The 9249-nt window shown below is 35.9% G+C and overlaps 1 pseudogene; it reads left to right on the forward strand.

Moving 5' to 3' along the window:
- The first annotated feature begins 883 nt into the window (after positions 1-883).
- Positions 884-2750, forward strand: LOC143660072 (S-adenosylmethionine decarboxylase proenzyme pseudogene; annotated as a pseudogene).
- The last annotated feature ends 6499 nt before the right edge of the window (positions 2751-9249 follow it).

The following is a 9249-nucleotide window of genomic DNA, read 5'->3' on the forward strand; positions in this document are numbered from 1 at the left end:
AAACAAAGCACACAAATAAAAGAATCATTGGTATCCCAGAGGGAGAAGAGAAAAGGGTTAGAAAGATTAGTTGAGGAGATAATGGGGAAAAACTTCCCAACCCTTATAAAAGACTTATGTATGCAAATTAAAGAAATCAAATGAACCCCAAATAGAATAACTCCAAATATGCCTACTACAAGACACATGCTAATCAGTCTCTTTAATGTTGAAGAGAAGCAGAAAATCCTGAAAGCAGCAAGAGAAAAATGATCCTCAAAATACAAGGGAAACCACATAAGACTGAGTTCAGATCTTGAGGCTTGCTTTTGTGAAGCTTATTTATGTAGCAGAGAAGCTTAGCATAACTATGATTATTAAAAAAGGTAGAATGGGCATAGCTCAAATAACCAGAGTGGGAGAAAGATGAAAGGAGATGGTGGAGTTATTCAGAGAAGGTATAATTTAACAAATGAGTATGATTGCTGAAACATATTTCTATCAGTCTCCAGTGCTTGGAGCATTTAGTAGGAGAAAACTAAAATTGTGGAATTGTAGCCCATACCAAATTCTGAAATCTGCTCTACAAGTAATTGTTGCAGTGTTTGAAATTTATTGTGGTTTTTTTGTATGTATGTTTATTTTCACAAAAGAGAAAAAGTTGACTGATGTTGAATGTATAGCTATTTGGTGATGCTGTGGATCACTGATTGTGCACTTTGGATAGTTACATGGTATGTGAATATATAAGATATATCAATAAAATTGCATTAAAAGAAGAAAAGATTATGTCACCTGAAAATAGATATACTTTTACTTCTTCCCAATTGGGATACCTTTTATTTATTTTTCTTACCTAATTGCTTCGGCAAGAACTTCTAGTGCAATATTGAACAGTAGTGGTAAAACCATCCTTGTCTGTTTCTGATATTAAGAGTAAGATTTTAGGCTTACACAGTATGGCCGGCAACATTAGCTAGCGCTCGATCTACTCTCTGTAACGGGGAAGCAGCGGACTACAAGAGACTGAACTATATCTGCCTCTTATTTCCAACAGACTCATGTTCAACTTTCGCTCACAAAAAAGCCAGGGAAATTTTATTAATCCTTTTTTTAAAAAAAGTTAATATAAAATTATAGCAAAAAAAAAGGAACCTGAACTTTAGTAACACAGCTGGAACGATCCGCAGCGGTGGGAGAAAAGATTTAATTTAGTTGATTTTCTGTGGTTGTTGGTTGTTCGCTAGTCTCACGGTGATGGAAGCTGCACATTTTTTCGAAGGGACTGAGAGGCTGCTGGAGGTTTGGTTCTCCCGGCAGCAGCCCGACGCAAACCAAGGGTCTGGGGATCTTCGTACCATCCCGAGATCTGAGTGGGACATACTTTTGAAGGATGTGCAATGTTCAATCATAAGTGTGACAAAAACTGGCAAGCAGGAAGCTTATGTACTCAGTGAGAGTAGCATGTTTGTCTCCAAGAGATGTTTCATTTTGAAGACATGTGGTACTACCCTCTTACTGAAAGCACTGGTTCCCCTGTTGAAGCTTGCTAGGGATTACAGTGGGTTTGAGTCAATTCAAAGCTTCTTTTATTCTCGTAAGAATTTCATGAAGCCTTCTCACCAAGGGTACCCACACCGGAATTTCCAGGAAGAAATAGAGTTTCTTAATGCAATTTTCCAAAACGGAGCAGCATATTGTATGGGACGGATGAATTCTGACTGTTGGTACTTGTATACTCTGGATTTCCCAGAGAGTCGTGTAATCAGTCAGCCAGATCAAACCCTGGAAATTCTGATGAGTGAGCTTGACCCAGCAGTTATGGACCAGTTCTACATGAAAGATGGTGTTACTGCAAAGGATGTCACTTGTGAGAGTGGAATTTGTGACCTGATACCAGGTTCTGTCATTGATGCCACACTGTTCAATCCTTGTGGGTATTCAATGAATGGAATGAAATCAGATGGAACTTATTGGACTATTCACATCACTCCAGAACCAGAATTTTCTTATGTTAGCTTTGAAACAAACTTAAGTCAGACCTCCTATGATGGCCTGATAAGGAAAGTTGTGGAAGTCTTCAAGCCAGTAAAATTCGTGACCACCTTGTTTGTAAATCAGAGTTCTAAATGTCGCACAGTGCTTTCTTCACCCCAGAAGATTGAAGGTTTTAAACGTCTTGATTGTCAGAGTGCTATGTTCAATGATTACAACTTTGTCTTTACCAGTTTTGCTAAGAATCAGCAACAACAGCAAAGTTGATTAAGAAAAATGAAGAAAAAACAAAAAAAGAGAACACTCATAGAAGAAGGTGGTGGCTGCTTTCTAGATATAGATACCAGGGGCCATGCTTTCCATAACCACCACCTTGTAGTTGCAGGAAGCCCTAGTTGTAATCATAGTGTAATCACTTTGAATTGTTGTATGCATTATTATACCAAGGAATTAGGTATCTTGCATGAATGCTCTTTTCTGTGTTTAGGTATTCTATGCCACTCTTGCTGTGAAATTGAAGTGCATGTAGAAAAACCCTTTTACTGTATGAAACTTAACAACACGTGAAAACAATTCAATTTGGTTTATGCACAGTGTAATATTTCTCCAGGTATCATCCAAAATTCCCCACAGACAAGGCTTTCGTCCTCATTAGGGGTTGACCTCAGCCTAACCATCTGGGACTGTTCTATTAAATTGCTGCCTGAATTTTACATCCAGTTACCCCCAGTTTCTAGGACATATTCTCTAATACTGTTATAGAAACCACTTTCTACTTCATACAGATGTTTTTTGTGACAGCAATTAAAGTTTTTCTTCTACAAGTCAAGTCCTCTTAAGAAAATGATTGCAGTTATTCATTTTGTGAATTATTTTAAGATTGTTCCCTCCATTTGTAGTCCTTACCATGGAGTTCCTCCCCCTCAGCCCTACCCCCCACCCCCCACCCCTCCAATAAAGCAATACACTTACACTGTGGGTTTATAGTAACCTTATACCCCAGAGGGGACGGGGTAATGGACCCTGGTTCCAGTTTTCATTAAAGGTGAAATGAATTTGGTCTCCTTTTTTGGGGCAGGTGGTAACTAAGTATTATAGCTTGAGATTAGAGTGCATGGGCAGAACTGTATGGAAATCTTAAACCTTGCCATGTTCCCTAGTAAATCAGTAAATAAGGTTAGCTTATCATCAGCACTGTGCCTTTACTAACTTGCTAAGTATAAATGGTGTTTATCACAAAACTTACTAGCAGGGCAGTTTAGCTTAAAAGTTGTCCTGAAATTCAGGTAAGTCAAGTCAGCTAGGATCACTCACTTTTAACTTTTACTTTAGCAACCATTACCACTGATTTCCATTAATAGTACACAGAAAGCTTTGGTTCAAAGCAGAATCGGTCTTTTCTCTCCTGGACTTAAAGTTCTGTAACTTTGAGATGCATGTAATAGTGTTCTAATTTCATCTGCTCTTCTCACTAGTGTTCCTTTCACCACGATTTGATAGGATAAACAGAGTGGCTGCTTGAAATGATAGCTGCCCAGGTTATTCAGGCTTTCAGAGTAAAGCAGAATGCTATTTATAAAACATAACATGAAATTCCAAAATAGTAAATGGGAAATGAGAACAAATATAGGCTGTCAAGAGTGTAGGCATCTTTTTTAAAAAAGCAAATTCTGTGGAATTTAAGCATCTGAGAGAACAGTGAAGCTAACAAAATTTCGTATTTTTTGTCTATTTTTTATTCTTTCTGGATTGCTGCCATGGTGTTGTTCCTTCCATATTTATAGATGAAACACCTCTTTTTTAGAGGTTTCTAAACAAAATCTAACTTGGTTTGAAACCAAAGTGGTTGGAACACTGTTTTGACATTTTAAGCACGTTGTTGAAAGTTTGATTAAAGAAGCATTCAGTCAGTGTGTATTCAGTTTGATCCTGTAAGTAGTATAGCACCTGATGTTTTGGTTTCTTGAGGACCAATACTCACAGTGGATTTTGTTCTTGAACAGTATCCCAGCAAATTTGTTGATATTGTTGGCTTGAGGTCTGGTTTTTTAAAAAGTAGAATTCTGCCTAATGTTGATAAAGTGCACAAATTTGTCTAGAAAATGAAAACTGTTGATGGATACTATTCTAAATAGAGTGATAGAGGAGGGGAAGTTTTGGTGCCATAAATTCTCCCTTCATGGTGTTGGATTTAAATCAGTTGAAATGTATTTCTGTACCACGATTTATGCTTCAATAAAAGTTTGCTTAATTCATTGTCTAGTAACATTTGAACACTTTTCTGTCGACATTCTCAAAGTAATATACATGGCCAAATCTTTTAAACCTAAAGTTTTTATAATTGAGGAAACTGACTTATTTTCTAAAATTTGTGACAGGTTTATTATGAAGACAAAATCTTGGAAAGAATGTATGATGAATTGGCATTCAGGTATCAACATCAAAAACAAAACTCCATCACAGTTGTAAGATTATAAAAAAAATCACGAAGAATTCCCCTACATACCCCATACCCCCAAACAGTTTTCATTTTATTATTTTGCATTAGTATGGTACATTTGTTCAAACTGAACCTGTATTATTAAATTAAAGACCATAGTTTAGGGTTCCCTTTTTTATTTTAAAAAACATTTATTGTTATAATTAAATATGACAGCTGGCTGATTTTTATTCAGGCTTCAACATTTGTTACTCATCTTCATTACTGAATGTAAAAATAGTACATTCATTTTGGCGTATGTATATATATATATATAATAGGATATCAAAGGGAGAGAAGTAGAGAAAGGGGTATCATAAGAAACAGGATCAGATTATGCATGTATGGGTTAAAGAAAGAGTTTTGATGGGAGAAGGTTACAAGCTTGATTATTTTGCCATGTGGGTCCATAATCCATTGTCAATGCTTCCCCTGCCTGAATCCCAACTCTTAAGCAATAGAAACTGTCCGTTCTCTTTTTTAAAGAGAATACATAAGCTCTTTGTTCTTTTGCCCTTACATGGGTATAGTTTAGTGCTTTTTGGTGGGGGGTTTGTTTTTTACTTGGTAAAATTTCAGACCTCATTTATAATAAGAAAAAAAAGTAAGGTTTTAGGTTTTCACTATTGAGTATGATATTAGCTGACAGTTTTTCATAAGTGGCTGGTGTGTTAAGAAAGTTTCCTTCTCTTTATAGTTTTCTGGGAATTTTTATCAGGAAAGGATGCTGGATTTTATCAAATGCTTTTTTTGTACTTTTGAGTTAAGCAAGTGGCTTTATTCTTTAAAAAATGAATATTACTGTATTTAATGAAATCTAAAATACTATCAGTTATAGGGTACACCATTATTTTACATATAAATATGAAAAAAAAATGTTGCCAATTATACTATGACACCCCTTTGACTACAAGATCCAGCCTGTTCTAGCAGTTATCAAATTGTGGGAAAAAGTATGCTTCTTGCAATCAATATAGTATTGTTTTAAAAAGTTTTTGACAAAGTTTTAAAATCCCAGAGAAAATGCTTGATGGGGAGCTTTCTTGTCTCTGTGGCTCTGTCTTCAGAAAAGAAAAGCAACATTGCATAGATTGAATACAACTTTTTCAAAAATGAGTATAAGTGGAAAATGTGTTACACTGAACTTGTAGTATTAAGAGAGACTACATTCCTTAGATATTTGGGTTTTGATCTAAATTCTGATCTTTTTATTTTCAGAATATTTTGCTTTTCTAATAGATAGTCATCTTTGTTTTATATAACAATTATCCCGATCTTTTAGACTCTAATAGTAATGCTGTCTTAGTGCTTAGTAGCTGCTCAGCCTTTGGACTGCCAAGGAAGAAATGCACATTCCAACTAGACCCATTTGGGAATAGCCATTGCCCACAGACAGTAGTGGAAACCTGGCTTTTTTTCTGTTTAGACTGTTTTCTTTCCCTGTTCACTTCCTTTGCTTTCCCAGATATTGTTGTGAGTGCCACCGTGATAATGAGCCTATGGAAAGGTCAGATGTGCTCCTGACTTCTGACATGTTACTCATTGCTTGAGACTTCCCTACCTTGTTCTTCATAATTACTACTTCCTATCTAGGTAGAGGACTTAAAATAGAAATATAAGCACTAAAATTCAAAGCTGTACTACCTCAAAATCAGTTTTTAAAGGCCACAGTGGATACCTTATACCAACTAACAAGGATGAAATTTTAGTTCATTTTATCATTCATTACTGAAGTAAAGAAACACATGATGAGTGTAGAATAATTTGTATGCTTATAATTTGCTTAAAAATTTACAGACTTAAGAACAATCTAATGTTCTAAGGGTAATAGGAAAGAGGTTGCAAGGTGAAAATCAGCAGAGGGGGTAAATTACTAATTTGGTTTAGGGTTTTTTTTTTTTTTTTAGATCAATGAAAGGTGACTTTTCCTTTCTCAGCCTTGATTCTAAATCAATTGCTTTTACTATTTTAATTGCATTTTAAAATGGTTAACATATCTATATGGTACAAAGTTCAAAAGAATATACTGGGAAAAGTCAGTTGAACAGTTGCCCTTCTCTCCATTTGTTTATGCAGTTATTTATTTTTATCTGAATTGGTTCATGAATTTTATCCTTTGTGTTATAATCAAATAATATTATTATTATGACTTCCTTTTAAAATATATATCTTTGGCCCACTCAGAATTCATTCATATATAAGGTATGAGGTAAGAATTTAACTTAGCATTGTCCCAATACCATCTATCAAATTTTTAATTCTTTCCCACTGACTGAAAATGCTACATTTTAAAAGTATTAAATTCTTGAATGCATTGGTTTACTCAGTGGGTAAGAGGACACATTGAATTATCCCAGTCAGTGCTTTTTTTTTTAAGGATATGTTAGGGCTAGTGACTCTTTATTACCTTTTTACCCCCACTAAGCATTCTGGCTTTTACTGTCAGTATATTTATTTCATGTGACTTCATAATCAACCTTCTCAAGTTCCAAAATAATACTAAAGTTTTAACCAGTTCCTTTTAAAGGCTACTTAAATGTTTAATAGCACTCTAGATTCTCCTAGCTCCTGGATCTTCTATTGTGCCCAATCTTAAAGATTACAAGTTCTCTGAATCTAATTTTCCCTGTTTCCTTAACTCATATTCTCATTTCCTACTTTTCTGTTAAGGAACCCCACACCCACCCCTCACAATCTCTCCCTTACCACTTATATCTTCCTTCTGCCATCTACATGTCTACTCCAGTTCTCATATATCCTAATCTTGCTCTGCTTGCTGTCATCCTTTTCACTACTGAATCCCTTATAGTATGATTACTTATGTTTCTACAGAATCTGCTCTAGATATTTCACTTGCCTCCTTGAGTAAATAAGGACTCTTTCTCATCTTCTTTCTATTGTTTGATTCTATTAACCCTCCCCTTTCATTTACATTTTTCTCTTTCTTGATTTCTGTTTTAGTTTCCAAAGCAGAATCATGAAATGGATAGGGCTTAAACAATGGGAATTTATTGACCTACAGTTTTGAGACTGTGAAAATATCCGAATCAAGGTATCATCAAGGCCATGCTTTCTTACCAAAAACTGGCTGCTGGTAATACTTGGCTCCTCAGCCACATGGCAAGGCACCTGGCAGTGTCTGCTAGTCTCTGTCTTCTCTTCTGTGTTTTATTACTTTCAATTTCTTGCTTCTGTGGCTTTTTTTCTCTTTGTATTCATTCCACTTATAAAGGACCCCAATAAGATGATTGAGACCCATGCTGAATAAGGTGGGTCACACCTTAACTGAAGATCATTGATCAAAAGATTGTACTTGCAATATGTAGGAATGGATTAAATTTAAGAATGTGTTTTTATGGGGTACATATAGCATCAAACCACCAATTTCCACTGGTATAAACATTGTAGTTCTCTTTCTACCTTTCTTCTTACCTTTTCCCTTTTACTGAATCCTCTCTTGTTCTTAATGCATAACTAAATTTCATCAGATCTAAGACCTTTTATTTTGTTACCCTTAGATCTAGTAACTCTGAACTCTTGTCTTTCTGTGCAATTTCTTCCATGATCTCCACTTTTATCTCCAGCAGACTATAAAATATTTCTTATGGGACAATCATTCTATTACCTCAAACTCAGTCACTATTGCCCTTATGTTCCATATCTGCCAGCCTGCAACTTCTATAAAAATATCCTTCTTTTACATCTTGTAAAGTATGTGCATATTGTTTTCTTTCTAATTAGTAATCACAATCATTATTTTTAAATATGTAAAATATAGATAAATTTAAAAAAAAAACCACATAGTCCACCAATTATTTTGCTTTATGTCTTTCCAGTCCTGAATGAATATATACAGTATACCCTCCTTCTTAACACAATAACTGAGGCTCAAAGAGAAATTACAAAAAATGCAAGGTGGCATTATTGGTATGTTTAAATGCTGGGGTCTGCCTACACAGCTAGCCAACAGGCAATCTGCCTATAGTACTCACATCTAGCCTTTTGGATTGGTGTCACCTGGAGATAGAAGTTTGCTTCCCAAGCTTAGATATTAATGAGAATGATTCTGAATTTTGTGGCTGACTGGGATTTCCAGAGACTAAACCTAGGGATGCTAGAATATGTCCTTTATGACTCTATTACATTTCTCTGCCAGACCTTGCTTTCCTTCCCCCTCTACATCCAACCTTATACCAAGATGAGATTAGTCCACTGCCATTTTTTTTAAACTCTGAGGAAAGGACAGAAACCAATCACCAATATTATTATATCTGAATTATATCTATTATTCCTGAAGTTTCAGAGTCATTGGTAGTCCTGTCTGGATTGGGCTGTTGCAGTTTTCAATTGATTTAAATCATAGGGCATGGTAGTACTAAAAGACACCCTAGGGGATCTCCTATATTCCAAGAAAACTCTCCTTTACTTCCATTGTATAGTTGTAGTCTTATTTCCCCCTGATAGTCAGGAGGGAATAATGCAATCCCCTTCTTGGCTTGTTGATCCAGGGGCATGAGTAGCCCAAACTGACCAGGTGGCAGTCTTAGATTCCAGCTCAATGGAATCATTGTTGTTTTTCCTGGTGGAAGCACTCCCCCTTTTGGAACTAAAACCTGTAGACCAGCAGAGCTTAGGGTCACAGGGACAGGAAGCAAAATTTCCTAGTGGATCACTAGGAGTAATAGTGAGTGGTGCCACTCCTATTTCCACCCCTTGTTCCTGGACCCATGGATCCTGGCTATGGGAGAAACAGCACCATACAGTGGACGCTGATTCAGAGTATATACAGCTTCCTG

This window comes from Tamandua tetradactyla, chromosome 16 (assembly GCF_023851605.1).
Source record: "Tamandua tetradactyla isolate mTamTet1 chromosome 16, mTamTet1.pri, whole genome shotgun sequence".
Lineage (NCBI taxonomy): Eukaryota > Metazoa > Chordata > Mammalia > Pilosa > Myrmecophagidae > Tamandua > Tamandua tetradactyla.